The sequence below is a fragment of the Hyla sarda genome, unplaced genomic scaffold, assembly GCF_029499605.1.
Source record: "Hyla sarda isolate aHylSar1 unplaced genomic scaffold, aHylSar1.hap1 scaffold_1493, whole genome shotgun sequence".
Lineage (NCBI taxonomy): Eukaryota > Metazoa > Chordata > Amphibia > Anura > Hylidae > Hyla > Hyla sarda.
This window is the reverse complement of record NW_026608127.1, coordinates 42,961-57,974: the sequence shown is the minus strand read 5'-3', so window position 1 is coordinate 57,974 and position 15,014 is coordinate 42,961. Positions and strand designations below refer to the sequence as shown.

Genomic DNA, 15,014 nt, shown 5'->3' with positions numbered 1-15,014 from the left:
GAACATTCAGCACCCACCCGCTATCAAGGCAGCTGCCTATCATGTCATGCCCTACCTGCACAGGTGTGCTGGCTACTCAAATGATCCAATTAAGGAGGCCATTTAGTCAGCAGCAGCAGAAGTCCTGTGCCTGGACGCTCCAACAGGGGCCAGACACAAGCAGAAGCAGAAGCAGCAGAAGCAGCAGCAGCACCACCTTTTGTTTTTTGGCTGCAGCAGCAGCAAGGCCCACAGGGCTGGCTAGCTGGCTAGCCAGCAAGCAGGTAGCAATGAAAGTAGGAATCTTTCTTTTTAACCCTGTAAGGGGGTGGTGCACTGTACCCGAAGATACTGCCATATCGGGTCAATGCATAGGGCGACGGAAGCAAGCTTCGAAATCGGCCCCCGTTCTCAAAAATCCATTTAATATATGGTCCCCAGATAGGGGACGTATCAGATATTAAACTGATAAGAACAGATACTACACTTGATCTTAGCCAAAAGGCCGAGAAGCGATAACCGTGAAAGGGGCGGGCCCAACAAGGTCCCCTTCATGGGCACTATCACTGCTTGCTGTCAGGGAGGCTGCCAGACAATTTTCCATGCACACTCTGGGCTGGGGGGCAGTCAACCACCAGTACACACAGCAGAACCTAAACCCATACCATTATTGCTAAGCAGCAAGACAGGGGCCCATTGCACTCCCACGGGGCCTTTTTAAATGCAATCCATAACCCGGATTTGCCAGGAACCCTTCTTACTCCTCCTACTTGCATGTGACACTGGGCTTAGGATCTGCATAGGAAACACACACACAAGCACACACCTACCTTTGTTGCCTGCAGATGCCTCCTTGGCTGTCCCCAAACGGTATCAAACCAACACCCACGGGAAGCTGTAAGCATAGAGGACATGCCTGCACCCCATTGGACTTACCTGTGTGGGTTAAATCCGGGTTATTTGACAACCTATGGCGGTGATGGTTCTGCTCAGGCAGAGCAGTGCTGATGCTCCTCATAAAGCTGTCGCTGCTGTGAAGGTTCTAGGTGACATCACAAATCCCTTTGGTTACATACACAACAAAGCTGGGTTGTTGTTGTTTACACTCTGCAAGGCCTGTGGAAGTGAGTGACATCATAGCACTGTAGTTCTGAGGGTTCAAGATGGATGCAACAATCTCCTGTTGCTTCTATGAAGGCCGTAATAGACGACATCACCAAACAGCTCCATAGTCACATACACAGCAAAGGAGAGATGTTGTTTACACCTAGTGATGTCAGTGGTATTGAGTGACATCACAGCACAGTGCTAAGGCTCCTGGGCCTGGACACAGCAGCGGCTGCAATATCTCAACGGAGAATACGTTTATATCTATATGTGTGTGTGCGCATATATATATATATATATATATATATATATATATATATATATATATATATATATATATTTCTCCGCCGAAATCACTTTTAAACCCATTTCCACCTTTTTTTCCCTTCTCTTCCTCTTACTTTTTTTTCACGTTTTTTTACGTTTTTCTCCTTTTCGCCTCTTTTCTGGGCGTATTATTCTTCTTTTTCTTCTTTTTTTTCGTCTAATGCATACCCCATCAGTGCAGCAATGCTTATTCAATACCGCCAGCAGATGGAGACACTGGGGGATAATTTTCTAAGGATTTATACTGATTTTTCCTGTCTGAATTTGTCGCACAGAAAGTTGCAGGCCAAATATGTGTGACATTTCTGCGACTTTAGCTTCTAGAGCATTTTTACAACATTATACATAGGTGCTGAATACATAAAAAGCGACTGTTCAGCGACAGACAAGTCGCATCGGCTGAAAGTAGGCCAGAATGTCAGTCCATGTTGGAGCAGGTTTAGATACAGTCTAAAGCATAGATCTCAAAGTCTGTGCACAGAATTTAGCAAGGGCCTCGCACCTTCTGATGCATCAGGTAGGTGCACAATAGCATAGCCTAACCCTCTGTACTTTGGTCTATATTGATGCGGGACATAGACAGCCAGCTGATGACCAATCCATTAGTGCAATGGATGGCTGGAAGCATTTGTCTTTGCCTTTGCAATACCACAGAAGCAATGCATGGTCAATGTACAGCAATGACACACCTGTGTGAACAGCCAGGAGACCCCCCCCCCCCCATGTTATGTTACATAGTTACATAGTTAGTACGGTCGAAAAAAGACATATGTCCATCACGTTCAACCAGGGAATTAAGGGGTAGGGGTGTGGCGCGATATTGGGGAAGGGATGAGATTTTATATTTCTTCATAAGCATTAATCTTATTTTGTCAATTAGGAACATTCAGCACCCACCCGCTATCAAGGCAGCTGCCTATCATGTCATGCCCTACCTGCACAGGTGTGCTGGCTACTCAAATGATCCAATTAAGGAGGCCATTTAGTCAGCAGCAGCAGAAGTCCTGTGCCTGGACGCTCCAACAGGGGCCAGACACAAGCAGAAGCAGAAGCAGCAGAAGCAGCAGCAGCACCACCTTTTGTTTTTTGGCTGCAGCAGCAGCAAGGCCCACAGGGCTGGCTAGCTGGCTAGCCAGCAAGCAGGTAGCAATGAAAGTAGGAATCTTTCTTTTTAACCCTGTAAGGGGGTGGTGCACTGTACCCGAAGATACTGCCATATCGGGTCAATGCATAGGGCGACGGAAGCAAGCTTCGAAATCGGCCCCCGTTCTCAAAAATCCATTTAATATATGGTCCCCAGATAGGGGACGTATCAGATATTAAACTGATAAGAACAGATACTACACTTGATCTTAGCCAAAAGGCCGAGAAGCGATAACCGTGAAAGGGGCGGGCCCAACAAGGTCCCCTTCATGGGCACTATCACTGCTTGCTGTCAGGGAGGCTGCCAGACAATTTTCCATGCACACTCTGGGCTGGGGGGCAGTCAACCACCAGTACACACAGCAGAACCTAAACCCATACCATTATTGCTAAGCAGCAAGACAGGGGCCCATTGCACTCCCACGGGGCCTTTTTAAATGCAATCCATAACCCGGATTTGCCAGGAACCCTTCTTACTCCTCCTACTTGCATGTGACACTGGGCTTAGGATCTGCATAGGAAACACACACACAAGCACACACCTACCTTTGTTGCCTGCAGATGCCTCCTTGGCTGTCCCCAAACGGTATCAAACCAACACCCACGGGAAGCTGTAAGCATAGAGGACATGCCTGCACCCCATTGGACTTACCTGTGTGGGTTAAATCCGGGTTATTTGACAACCTATGGCGGTGATGGTTCTGCTCAGGCAGAGCAGTGCTGATGCTCCTCATAAAGCTGTCGCTGCTGTGAAGGTTCTAGGTGACATCACAAATCCCTTTGGTTACATACACAACAAAGCTGGGTTGTTGTTGTTTACACTCTGCAAGGCCTGTGGAAGTGAGTGACATCATAGCACTGTAGTTCTGAGGGTTCAAGATGGATGCAACAATCTCCTGTTGCTTCTATGAAGGCCGTAATAGACGACATCACCAAACAGCTCCATAGTCACATACACAGCAAAGGAGAGATGTTGTTTACACCTAGTGATGTCAGTGGTATTGAGTGACATCACAGCACAGTGCTAAGGCTCCTGGGCCTGGACACAGCAGCGGCTGCAATATCTCAACGGAGAATACGTTTATATCTATATGTGTGTGTGCGCATATATATATATATATATATATATATATATATATATATATATTTCTCCGCCGAAATCACTTTTAAACCCATTTCCACCTTTTTTTCCCTTCTCTTCCTCTTACTTTTTTTTCACGTTTTTTTACGTTTTTCTCCTTTTCGCCTCTTTTCTGGGCGTATTATTCTTCTTTTTCTTCTTTTTTTTCGTCTAATGCATACCCCATCAGTGCAGCAATGCTTATTCAATACCGCCAGCAGATGGAGACACTGGGGGATAATTTTCTAAGGATTTATACTGATTTTTCCTGTCTGAATTTGTCGCACAGAAAGTTGCAGGCCAAATATGTGTGACATTTCTGCGACTTTAGCTTCTAGAGCATTTTTACAACATTATACATAGGTGCTGAATACATAAAAAGCGACTGTTCAGCGACAGACAAGTCGCATCGGCTGAAAGTAGGCCAGAATGTCAGTCCATGTTGGAGCAGGTTTAGATACAGTCTAAAGCATAGATCTCAAAGTCTGTGCACAGAATTTAGCAAGGGCCTCGCACCTTCTGATGCATCAGGTAGGTGCACAATAGCATAGCCTAAGCCTCTGTACTTTGGTCTATATTGATGCGGGACATAGACAGCCAGCTGATGACCAATCCATTAGTGCAATGGATGGCTGGAAGCATTTGTCTTTGCCTTTGCAATACCACAGAAGCAATGCATGGTCAATGTACAGCAATGACACACCTGTGTGAACAGCCAGGAGACCCCCCCCCCCCCATGTTATGTTACATAGTTACATAGTTAGTACGGTCGAAAAAAGACATATGTCCATCACGTTCAACCAGGGAATTAAGGGGTAGGGGTGTGGCGCGATATTGGGGAAGGGATGAGATTTTATATTTCTTCATAAGCATTAATCTTATTTTGTCAATTAGGAACATTCAGCACCCACCCGCTATCAAGGCAGCTGCCTATCATGTCATGCCCTACCTGCACAGGTGTGCTGGCTACTCAAATGATCCAATTAAGGAGGCCATTTAGTCAGCAGCAGCAGAAGTCCTGTGCCTGGACGCTCCAACAGGGGCCAGACACAAGCAGAAGCAGAAGCAGCAGAAGCAGCAGCAGCACCACCTTTTGTTTTTTGGCTGCAGCAGCAGCAAGGCCCACAGGGCTGGCTAGCTGGCTAGCCAGCAAGCAGGTAGCAATGAAAGTAGGAATCTTTCTTTTTAACCCTGTAAGGGGGTGGTGCACTGTACCCGAAGATACTGCCATATCGGGTCAATGCATAGGGCGACGGAAGCAAGCTTCGAAATCGGCCCCCGTTCTCAAAAATCCATTTAATATATGGTCCCCAGATAGGGGACGTATCAGATATTAAACTGATAAGAACAGATACTACACTTGATCTTAGCCAAAAGGCCGAGAAGCGATAACCGTGAAAGGGGCGGGCCCAACAAGGTCCCCTTCATGGGCACTATCACTGCTTGCTGTCAGGGAGGCTGCCAGACAATTTTCCATGCACACTCTGGGCTGGGGGGCAGTCAACCACCAGTACACACAGCAGAACCTAAACCCATACCATTATTGCTAAGCAGCAAGACAGGGGCCCATTGCACTCCCACGGGGCCTTTTTAAATGCAATCCATAACCCGGATTTGCCAGGAACCCTTCTTACTCCTCCTACTTGCATGTGACACTGGGCTTAGGATCTGCATAGGAAACACACACACAAGCACACACCTACCTTTGTTGCCTGCAGATGCCTCCTTGGCTGTCCCCAAACGGTATCAAACCAACACCCACGGGAAGCTGTAAGCATAGAGGACATGCCTGCACCCCATTGGACTTACCTGTGTGGGTTAAATCCGGGTTATTTGACAACCTATGGCGGTGATGGTTCTGCTCAGGCAGAGCAGTGCTGATGCTCCTCATAAAGCTGTCGCTGCTGTGAAGGTTCTAGGTGACATCACAAATCCCTTTGGTTACATACACAACAAAGCTGGGTTGTTGTTGTTTACACTCTGCAAGGCCTGTGGAAGTGAGTGACATCATAGCACTGTAGTTCTGAGGGTTCAAGATGGATGCAACAATCTCCTGTTGCTTCTATGAAGGCCGTAATAGACGACATCACCAAACAGCTCCATAGTCACATACACAGCAAAGGAGAGATGTTGTTTACACCTAGTGATGTCAGTGGTATTGAGTGACATCACAGCACAGTGCTAAGGCTCCTGGGCCTGGACACAGCAGCGGCTGCAATATCTCAACGGAGAATACGTTTATATCTATATGTGTGTGTGCGCATATATATATATATATATATATATATATATATATATATATATATATATTTCTCCGCCGAAATCACTTTTAAACCCATTTCCACCTTTTTTTCCCTTCTCTTCCTCTTACTTTTTTTTCACGTTTTTTTACGTTTTTCTCCTTTTCGCCTCTTTTCTGGGCGTATTATTCTTCTTTTTCTTCTTTTTTTTCGTCTAATGCATACCCCATCAGTGCAGCAATGCTTATTCAATACCGCCAGCAGATGGAGACACTGGGGGATAATTTTCTAAGGATTTATACTGATTTTTCCTGTCTGAATTTGTCGCACAGAAAGTTGCAGGCCAAATATGTGTGACATTTCTGCGACTTTAGCTTCTAGAGCATTTTTACAACATTATACATAGGTGCTGAATACATAAAAAGCGACTGTTCAGCGACAGACAAGTCGCATCGGCTGAAAGTAGGCCAGAATGTCAGTCCATGTTGGAGCAGGTTTAGATACAGTCTAAAGCATAGATCTCAAAGTCTGTGCACAGAATTTAGCAAGGGCCTCGCACCTTCTGATGCATCAGGTAGGTGCACAATAGCATAGCCTAACCCTCTGTACTTTGGTCTATATTGATGCGGGACATAGACAGCCAGCTGATGACCAATCCATTAGTGCAATGGATGGCTGGAAGCATTTGTCTTTGCCTTTGCAATACCACAGAAGCAATGCATGGTCAATGTACAGCAATGACACACCTGTGTGAACAGCCAGGAGACCCCCCCCCCCCCATGTTATGTTACATAGTTACATAGTTAGTACGGTCGAAAAAAGACATATGTCCATCACGTTCAACCAGGGAATTAAGGGGTAGGGGTGTGGCGCGATATTGGGGAAGGGATGAGATTTTATATTTCTTCATAAGCATTAATCTTATTTTGTCAATTAGGAACATTCAGCACCCACCCGCTATCAAGGCAGCTGCCTATCATGTCATGCCCTACCTGCACAGGTGTGCTGGCTACTCAAATGATCCAATTAAGGAGGCCATTTAGTCAGCAGCAGCAGAAGTCCTGTGCCTGGACGCTCCAACAGGGGCCAGACACAAGCAGAAGCAGAAGCAGCAGAAGCAGCAGCAGCACCACCTTTTGTTTTTTGGCTGCAGCAGCAGCAAGGCCCACAGGGCTGGCTAGCTGGCTAGCCAGCAAGCAGGTAGCAATGAAAGTAGGAATCTTTCTTTTTAACCCTGTAAGGGGGTGGTGCACTGTACCCGAAGATACTGCCATATCGGGTCAATGCATAGGGCGACGGAAGCAAGCTTCGAAATCGGCCCCCGTTCTCAAAAATCCATTTAATATATGGTCCCCAGATAGGGGACGTATCAGATATTAAACTGATAAGAACAGATACTACACTTGATCTTAGCCAAAAGGCCGAGAAGCGATAACCGTGAAAGGGGCGGGCCCAACAAGGTCCCCTTCATGGGCACTATCACTGCTTGCTGTCAGGGAGGCTGCCAGACAATTTTCCATGCACACTCTGGGCTGGGGGGCAGTCAACCACCAGTACACACAGCAGAACCTAAACCCATACCATTATTGCTAAGCAGCAAGACAGGGGCCCATTGCACTCCCACGGGGCCTTTTTAAATGCAATCCATAACCCGGATTTGCCAGGAACCCTTCTTACTCCTCCTACTTGCATGTGACACTGGGCTTAGGATCTGCATAGGAAACACACACACAAGCACACACCTACCTTTGTTGCCTGCAGATGCCTCCTTGGCTGTCCCCAAACGGTATCAAACCAACACCCACGGGAAGCTGTAAGCATAGAGGACATGCCTGCACCCCATTGGACTTACCTGTGTGGGTTAAATCCGGGTTATTTGACAACCTATGGCGGTGATGGTTCTGCTCAGGCAGAGCAGTGCTGATGCTCCTCATAAAGCTGTCGCTGCTGTGAAGGTTCTAGGTGACATCACAAATCCCTTTGGTTACATACACAACAAAGCTGGGTTGTTGTTGTTTACACTCTGCAAGGCCTGTGGAAGTGAGTGACATCATAGCACTGTAGTTCTGAGGGTTCAAGATGGATGCAACAATCTCCTGTTGCTTCTATGAAGGCCGTAATAGACGACATCACCAAACAGCTCCATAGTCACATACACAGCAAAGGAGAGATGTTGTTTACACCTAGTGATGTCAGTGGTATTGAGTGACATCACAGCACAGTGCTAAGGCTCCTGGGCCTGGACACAGCAGCGGCTGCAATATCTCAACGGAGAATACGTTTATATCTATATGTGTGTGTGCGCATATATATATATATATATATATATATATATATTTCTCAGCCGAAATCACTTTTAAACCCATTTCCACCTTTTTTTCCCTTCTCTTCCTCTTACTTTTTTTTCACGTTTTTTTACGTTTTTCTCCTTTTCGCCTCTTTTCTGGGCGTATTATTCTTCTTTTTCTTCTTTTTTTTCGTCTAATGCATACCCCATCAGTGCAGCAATGCTTATTCAATACCGCCAGCAGATGGAGACACTGGGGGATAATTTTCTAAGGATTTATACTGATTTTTCCTGTCTGAATTTGTCGCACAGAAAGTTGCAGGCCAAATATGTGTGACATTTCTGCGACTTTAGCTTCTAGAGCATTTTTACAACATTATACATAGGTGCTGAATACATAAAAAGCGACTGTTCAGCGACAGACAAGTCGCATCGGCTGAAAGTAGGCCAGAATGTCAGTCCATGTTGGAGCAGGTTTAGATACAGTCTAAAGCATAGATCTCAAAGTCTGTGCACAGAATTTAGCAAGGGCCTCGCACCTTCTGATGCATCAGGTAGGTGCACAATAGCATAGCCTAACCCTCTGTACTTTGGTCTATATTGATGCGGGACATAGACAGCCAGCTGATGACCAATCCATTAGTGCAATGGATGGCTGGAAGCATTTGTCTTTGCCTTTGCAATACCACAGAAGCAATGCATGGTCAATGTACAGCAATGACACACCTGTGTGAACAGCCAGGAGACCCCCCCCCCCCATGTTATGTTACATAGTTACATAGTTAGTACGGTCGAAAAAAGACATATGTCCATCACGTTCAACCAGGGAATTAAGGGGTAGGGGTGTGGCGCGATATTGGGGAAGGGATGAGATTTTATATTTCTTCATAAGCATTAATCTTATTTTGTCAATTAGGAACATTCAGCACCCACCCGCTATCAAGGCAGCTGCCTATCATGTCATGCCCTACCTGCACAGGTGTGCTGGCTACTCAAATGATCCAATTAAGGAGGCCATTTAGTCAGCAGCAGCAGAAGTCCTGTGCCTGGACGCTCCAACAGGGGCCAGACACAAGCAGAAGCAGAAGCAGCAGAAGCAGCAGCAGCACCACCTTTTGTTTTTTGGCTGCAGCAGCAGCAAGGCCCACAGGGCTGGCTAGCTGGCTAGCCAGCAAGCAGGTAGCAATGAAAGTAGGAATCTTTCTTTTTAACCCTGTAAGGGGGTGGTGCACTGTACCCGAAGATACTGCCATATCGGGTCAATGCATAGGGCGACGGAAGCAAGCTTCGAAATCGGCCCCCGTTCTCAAAAATCCATTTAATATATGGTCCCCAGATAGGGGACGTATCAGATATTAAACTGATAAGAACAGATACTACACTTGATCTTAGCCAAAAGGCCGAGAAGCGATAACCGTGAAAGGGGCGGGCCCAACAAGGTCCCCTTCATGGGCACTATCACTGCTTGCTGTCAGGGAGGCTGCCAGACAATTTTCCATGCACACTCTGGGCTGGGGGGCAGTCAACCACCAGTACACACAGCAGAACCTAAACCCATACCATTATTGCTAAGCAGCAAGACAGGGGCCCATTGCACTCCCACGGGGCCTTTTTAAATGCAATCCATAACCCGGATTTGCCAGGAACCCTTCTTACTCCTCCTACTTGCATGTGACACTGGGCTTAGGATCTGCATAGGAAACACACACACAAGCACACACCTACCTTTGTTGCCTGCAGATGCCTCCTTGGCTGTCCCCAAACGGTATCAAACCAACACCCACGGGAAGCTGTAAGCATAGAGGACATGCCTGCACCCCATTGGACTTACCTGTGTGGGTTAAATCCGGGTTATTTGACAACCTATGGCGGTGATGGTTCTGCTCAGGCAGAGCAGTGCTGATGCTCCTCATAAAGCTGTCGCTGCTGTGAAGGTTCTAGGTGACATCACAAATCCCTTTGGTTACATACACAACAAAGCTGGGTTGTTGTTGTTTACACTCTGCAAGGCCTGTGGAAGTGAGTGACATCATAGCACTGTAGTTCTGAGGGTTCAAGATGGATGCAACAATCTCCTGTTGCTTCTATGAAGGCCGTAATAGACGACATCACCAAACAGCTCCATAGTCACATACACAGCAAAGGAGAGATGTTGTTTACACCTAGTGATGTCAGTGGTATTGAGTGACATCACAGCACAGTGCTAAGGCTCCTGGGCCTGGACACAGCAGCGGCTGCAATATCTCAACGGAGAATACGTTTATATCTATATGTGTGTGTGCGCATATATATATATATATATATATATATATATATATATATATATATATATTTCTCCGCCGAAATCACTTTTAAACCCATTTCCACCTTTTTTTCCCTTCTCTTCCTCTTACTTTTTTTTCACGTTTTTTTACGTTTTTCTCCTTTTCGCCTCTTTTCTGGGCGTATTATTCTTCTTTTTCTTCTTTTTTTTCGTCTAATGCATACCCCATCAGTGCAGCAATGCTTATTCAATACCGCCAGCAGATGGAGACACTGGGGGATAATTTTCTAAGGATTTATACTGATTTTTCCTGTCTGAATTTGTCGCACAGAAAGTTGCAGGCCAAATATGTGTGACATTTCTGCGACTTTAGCTTCTAGAGCATTTTTACAACATTATACATAGGTGCTGAATACATAAAAAGCGACTGTTCAGCGACAGACAAGTCGCATCGGCTGAAAGTAGGCCAGAATGTCAGTCCATGTTGGAGCAGGTTTAGATACAGTCTAAAGCATAGATCTCAAAGTCTGTGCACAGAATTTAGCAAGGGCCTCGCACCTTCTGATGCATCAGGTAGGTGCACAATAGCATAGCCTAACCCTCTGTACTTTGGTCTATATTGATGCGGGACATAGACAGCCAGCTGATGACCAATCCATTAGTGCAATGGATGGCTGGAAGCATTTGTCTTTGCCTTTGCAATACCACAGAAGCAATGCATGGTCAATGTACAGCAATGACACACCTGTGTGAACAGCCAGGAGACCCCCCCCCCCCCATGTTATGTTACATAGTTACATAGTTAGTACGGTCGAAAAAAGACATATGTCCATCACGTTCAACCAGGGAATTAAGGGGTAGGGGTGTGGCGCGATATTGGGGAAGGGATGAGATTTTATATTTCTTCATAAGCATTAATCTTATTTTGTCAATTAGGAACATTCAGCACCCACCCGCTATCAAGGCAGCTGCCTATCATGTCATGCCCTACCTGCACAGGTGTGCTGGCTACTCAAATGATCCAATTAAGGAGGCCATTTAGTCAGCAGCAGCAGAAGTCCTGTGCCTGGACGCTCCAACAGGGGCCAGACACAAGCAGAAGCAGAAGCAGCAGAAGCAGCAGCAGCACCACCTTTTGTTTTTTGGCTGCAGCAGCAGCAAGGCCCACAGGGCTGGCTAGCTGGCTAGCCAGCAAGCAGGTAGCAATGAAAGTAGGAATCTTTCTTTTTAACCCTGTAAGGGGGTGGTGCACTGTACCCGAAGATACTGCCATATCGGGTCAATGCATAGGGCGACGGAAGCAAGCTTCGAAATCGGCCCCCGTTCTCAAAAATCCATTTAATATATGGTCCCCAGATAGGGGACGTATCAGATATTAAACTGATAAGAACAGATACTACACTTGATCTTAGCCAAAAGGCCGAGAAGCGATAACCGTGAAAGGGGCGGGCCCAACAAGGTCCCCTTCATGGGCACTATCACTGCTTGCTGTCAGGGAGGCTGCCAGACAATTTTCCATGCACACTCTGGGCTGGGGGGCAGTCAACCACCAGTACACACAGCAGAACCTAAACCCATACCATTATTGCTAAGCAGCAAGACAGGGGCCCATTGCACTCCCACGGGGCCTTTTTAAATGCAATCCATAACCCGGATTTGCCAGGAACCCTTCTTACTCCTCCTACTTGCATGTGACACTGGGCTTAGGATCTGCATAGGAAACACACACACAAGCACACACCTACCTTTGTTGCCTGCAGATGCCTCCTTGGCTGTCCCCAAACGGTATCAAACCAACACCCACGGGAAGCTGTAAGCATAGAGGACATGCCTGCACCCCATTGGACTTACCTGTGTGGGTTAAATCCGGGTTATTTGACAACCTATGGCGGTGATGGTTCTGCTCAGGCAGAGCAGTGCTGATGCTCCTCATAAAGCTGTCGCTGCTGTGAAGGTTCTAGGTGACATCACAAATCCCTTTGGTTACATACACAACAAAGCTGGGTTGTTGTTGTTTACACTCTGCAAGGCCTGTGGAAGTGAGTGACATCATAGCACTGTAGTTCTGAGGGTTCAAGATGGATGCAACAATCTCCTGTTGCTTCTATGAAGGCCGTAATAGACGACATCACCAAACAGCTCCATAGTCACATACACAGCAAAGGGGAGATGTTGTTTACACCTAGTGATGTCAGTGGTATTGAGTGACATCACAGCACAGTGCTAAGGCTCCTGGGCCTGGACACAGCAGCGGCTGCAATATCTCAACGGAGAATACGTTTATATCTATATGTGTGTGTGCGCATATATATATATATATATATATATATATATATATATATATATATTTCTCCGCCGAAATCACTTTTAAACCCATTTCCACCTTTTTTTCCCTTCTCTTCCTCTTACTTTTTTTTCACGTTTTTTTACGTTTTTCTCCTTTTCGCCTCTTTTCTGGGCGTATTATTCTTCTTTTTCTTCTTTTTTTTCGTCTAATGCATACCCCATCAGTGCAGCAATGCTTATTCAATACCGCCAGCAGATGGAGACACTGGGGGATAATTTTCTAAGGATTTATACTGATTTTTCCTGTCTGAATTTGTCGCACAGAAAGTTGCAGGCCAAATATGTGTGACATTTCTGCGACTTTAGCTTCTAGAGCATTTTTACAACATTATACATAGGTGCTGAATACATAAAAAGCGACTGTTCAGCGACAGACAAGTCGCATCGGCTGAAAGTAGGCCAGAATGTCAGTCCATGTTGGAGCAGGTTTAGATACAGTCTAAAGCATAGATCTCAAAGTCTGTGCACAGAATTTAGCAAGGGCCTCGCACCTTCTGATGCATCAGGTAGGTGCACAATAGCATAGCCTAACCCTCTGTACTTTGGTCTATATTGATGCGGGACATAGACAGCCAGCTGATGACCAATCCATTAGTGCAATGGATGGCTGGAAGCATTTGTCTTTGCCTTTGCAATACCACAGAAGCAATGCATGGTCAATGTACAGCAATGACACACCTGTGTGAACAGCCAGGAGACCCCCCCCCCCCCATGTTATGTTACATAGTTACATAGTTAGTACGGTCGAAAAAAGACATATGTCCATCACGTTCAACCAGGGAATTAAGGGGTAGGGGTGTGGCGCGATATTGGGGAAGGGATGAGATTTTATATTTCTTCATAAGCATTAATCTTATTTTGTCAATTAGGAACATTCAGCACCCACCCGCTATCAAGGCAGCTGCCTATCATGTCATGCCCTACCTGCACAGGTGTGCTGGCTACTCAAATGATCCAATTAAGGAGGCCATTTAGTCAGCAGCAGCAGAAGTCCTGTGCCTGGACGCTCCAACAGGGGCCAGACACAAGCAGAAGCAGAAGCAGCAGAAGCAGCAGCAGCACCACCTTTTGTTTTTTGGCTGCAGCAGCAGCAAGGCCCACAGGGCTGGCTAGCTGGCTAGCCAGCAAGCAGGTAGCAATGAAAGTAGGAATCTTTCTTTTTAACCCTGTAAGGGGGTGGTGCACTGTACCCGAAGATACTGCCATATCGGGTCAATGCATAGGGCGACGGAAGCAAGCTTCGAAATCGGCCCCCGTTCTCAAAAATCCATTTAATATATGGTCCCCAGATAGGGGACGTATCAGATATTAAACTGATAAGAACAGATACTACACTTGATCTTAGCCAAAAGGCCGAGAAGCGATAACCGTGAAAGGGGCGGGCCCAACAAGGTCCCCTTCATGGGCACTATCACTGCTTGCTGTCAGGGAGGCTGCCAGACAATTTTCCATGCACACTCTGGGCTGGGGGGCAGTCAACCACCAGTACACACAGCAGAACCTAAACCCATACCATTATTGCTAAGCAGCAAGACAGGGGCCCATTGCACTCCCACGGGGCCTTTTTAAATGCAATCCATAACCCGGATTTGCCAGGAACCCTTCTTACTCCTCCTACTTGCATGTGACACTGGGCTTAGGATCTGCATAGGAAACACACACACAAGCACACACCTACCTTTGTTGCCTGCAGATGCCTCCTTGGCTGTCCCCAAACGGTATCAAACCAACACCCACGGGAAGCTGTAAGCATAGAGGACATGCCTGCACCCCATTGGACTTACCTGTGTGGGTTAAATCCGGGTTATTTGACAACCTATGGCGGTGATGGTTCTGCTCAGGCAGAGCAGTGCTGATGCTCCTCATAAAGCTGTCGCTGCTGTGAAGGTTCTAGGTGACATCACAAATCCCTTTGGTTACATACACAACAAAGCTGGGTTGTTGTTGTTTACACTCTGCAAGGCCTGTGGAAGTGAGTGACATCATAGCACTGTAGTTCTGAGGGTTCAAGATGGATGCAACAATCTCCTGTTGCTTCTATGAAGGCCGTAATAGACGACATCACCAAACAGCTCCATAGTCACATACACAGCAAAGGAGAGATGTTGTTTACACCTAGTGATGTCAGTGGTATTGAGTGACATCACAGCACAGTGCTAAGGCTCCTGGGCCTGGACACAGCAGCGGCTGCAATATCTCAAC

General features: G+C 46.5%; 7 non-coding genes across 7 annotated transcripts; all 7 read right to left on the bottom strand.

The window, feature by feature from the left end:
* Positions 1–305: 305 nt before the first annotated feature.
* Positions 306–496, bottom strand: LOC130308741 (U2 spliceosomal RNA). The gene has a single exon (XR_008857679.1). It is a non-coding gene; the product is annotated as a U2 spliceosomal RNA (small nuclear RNA).
* A 2,102-nt stretch (positions 497–2,598) lies between these two features.
* Positions 2,599–2,789, bottom strand: LOC130308740 (U2 spliceosomal RNA). Its single transcript, XR_008857678.1, has one exon. It is a non-coding gene; the product is annotated as a U2 spliceosomal RNA (small nuclear RNA).
* A 2,086-nt stretch (positions 2,790–4,875) lies between these two features.
* LOC130308739 (U2 spliceosomal RNA) lies at positions 4,876–5,066 on the bottom strand. The gene has a single exon (XR_008857677.1). It is a non-coding gene; the product is annotated as a U2 spliceosomal RNA (small nuclear RNA).
* A 2,092-nt stretch (positions 5,067–7,158) lies between these two features.
* LOC130308738 (U2 spliceosomal RNA) lies at positions 7,159–7,349 on the bottom strand. The gene has a single exon (XR_008857676.1). It is a non-coding gene; the product is annotated as a U2 spliceosomal RNA (small nuclear RNA).
* Positions 7,350–9,424: 2,075 nt separating this feature from the next.
* LOC130308736 (U2 spliceosomal RNA) lies at positions 9,425–9,615 on the bottom strand. The gene has a single exon (XR_008857674.1). It is a non-coding gene; the product is annotated as a U2 spliceosomal RNA (small nuclear RNA).
* Positions 9,616–11,707: 2,092 nt separating this feature from the next.
* Positions 11,708–11,898, bottom strand: LOC130308735 (U2 spliceosomal RNA). Its single transcript, XR_008857673.1, has one exon. It is a non-coding gene; the product is annotated as a U2 spliceosomal RNA (small nuclear RNA).
* Positions 11,899–13,986: 2,088 nt separating this feature from the next.
* Positions 13,987–14,177, bottom strand: LOC130308734 (U2 spliceosomal RNA). Its single transcript, XR_008857672.1, has one exon. It is a non-coding gene; the product is annotated as a U2 spliceosomal RNA (small nuclear RNA).
* Between the last annotated feature and the right edge of the window lie 837 nt (positions 14,178–15,014).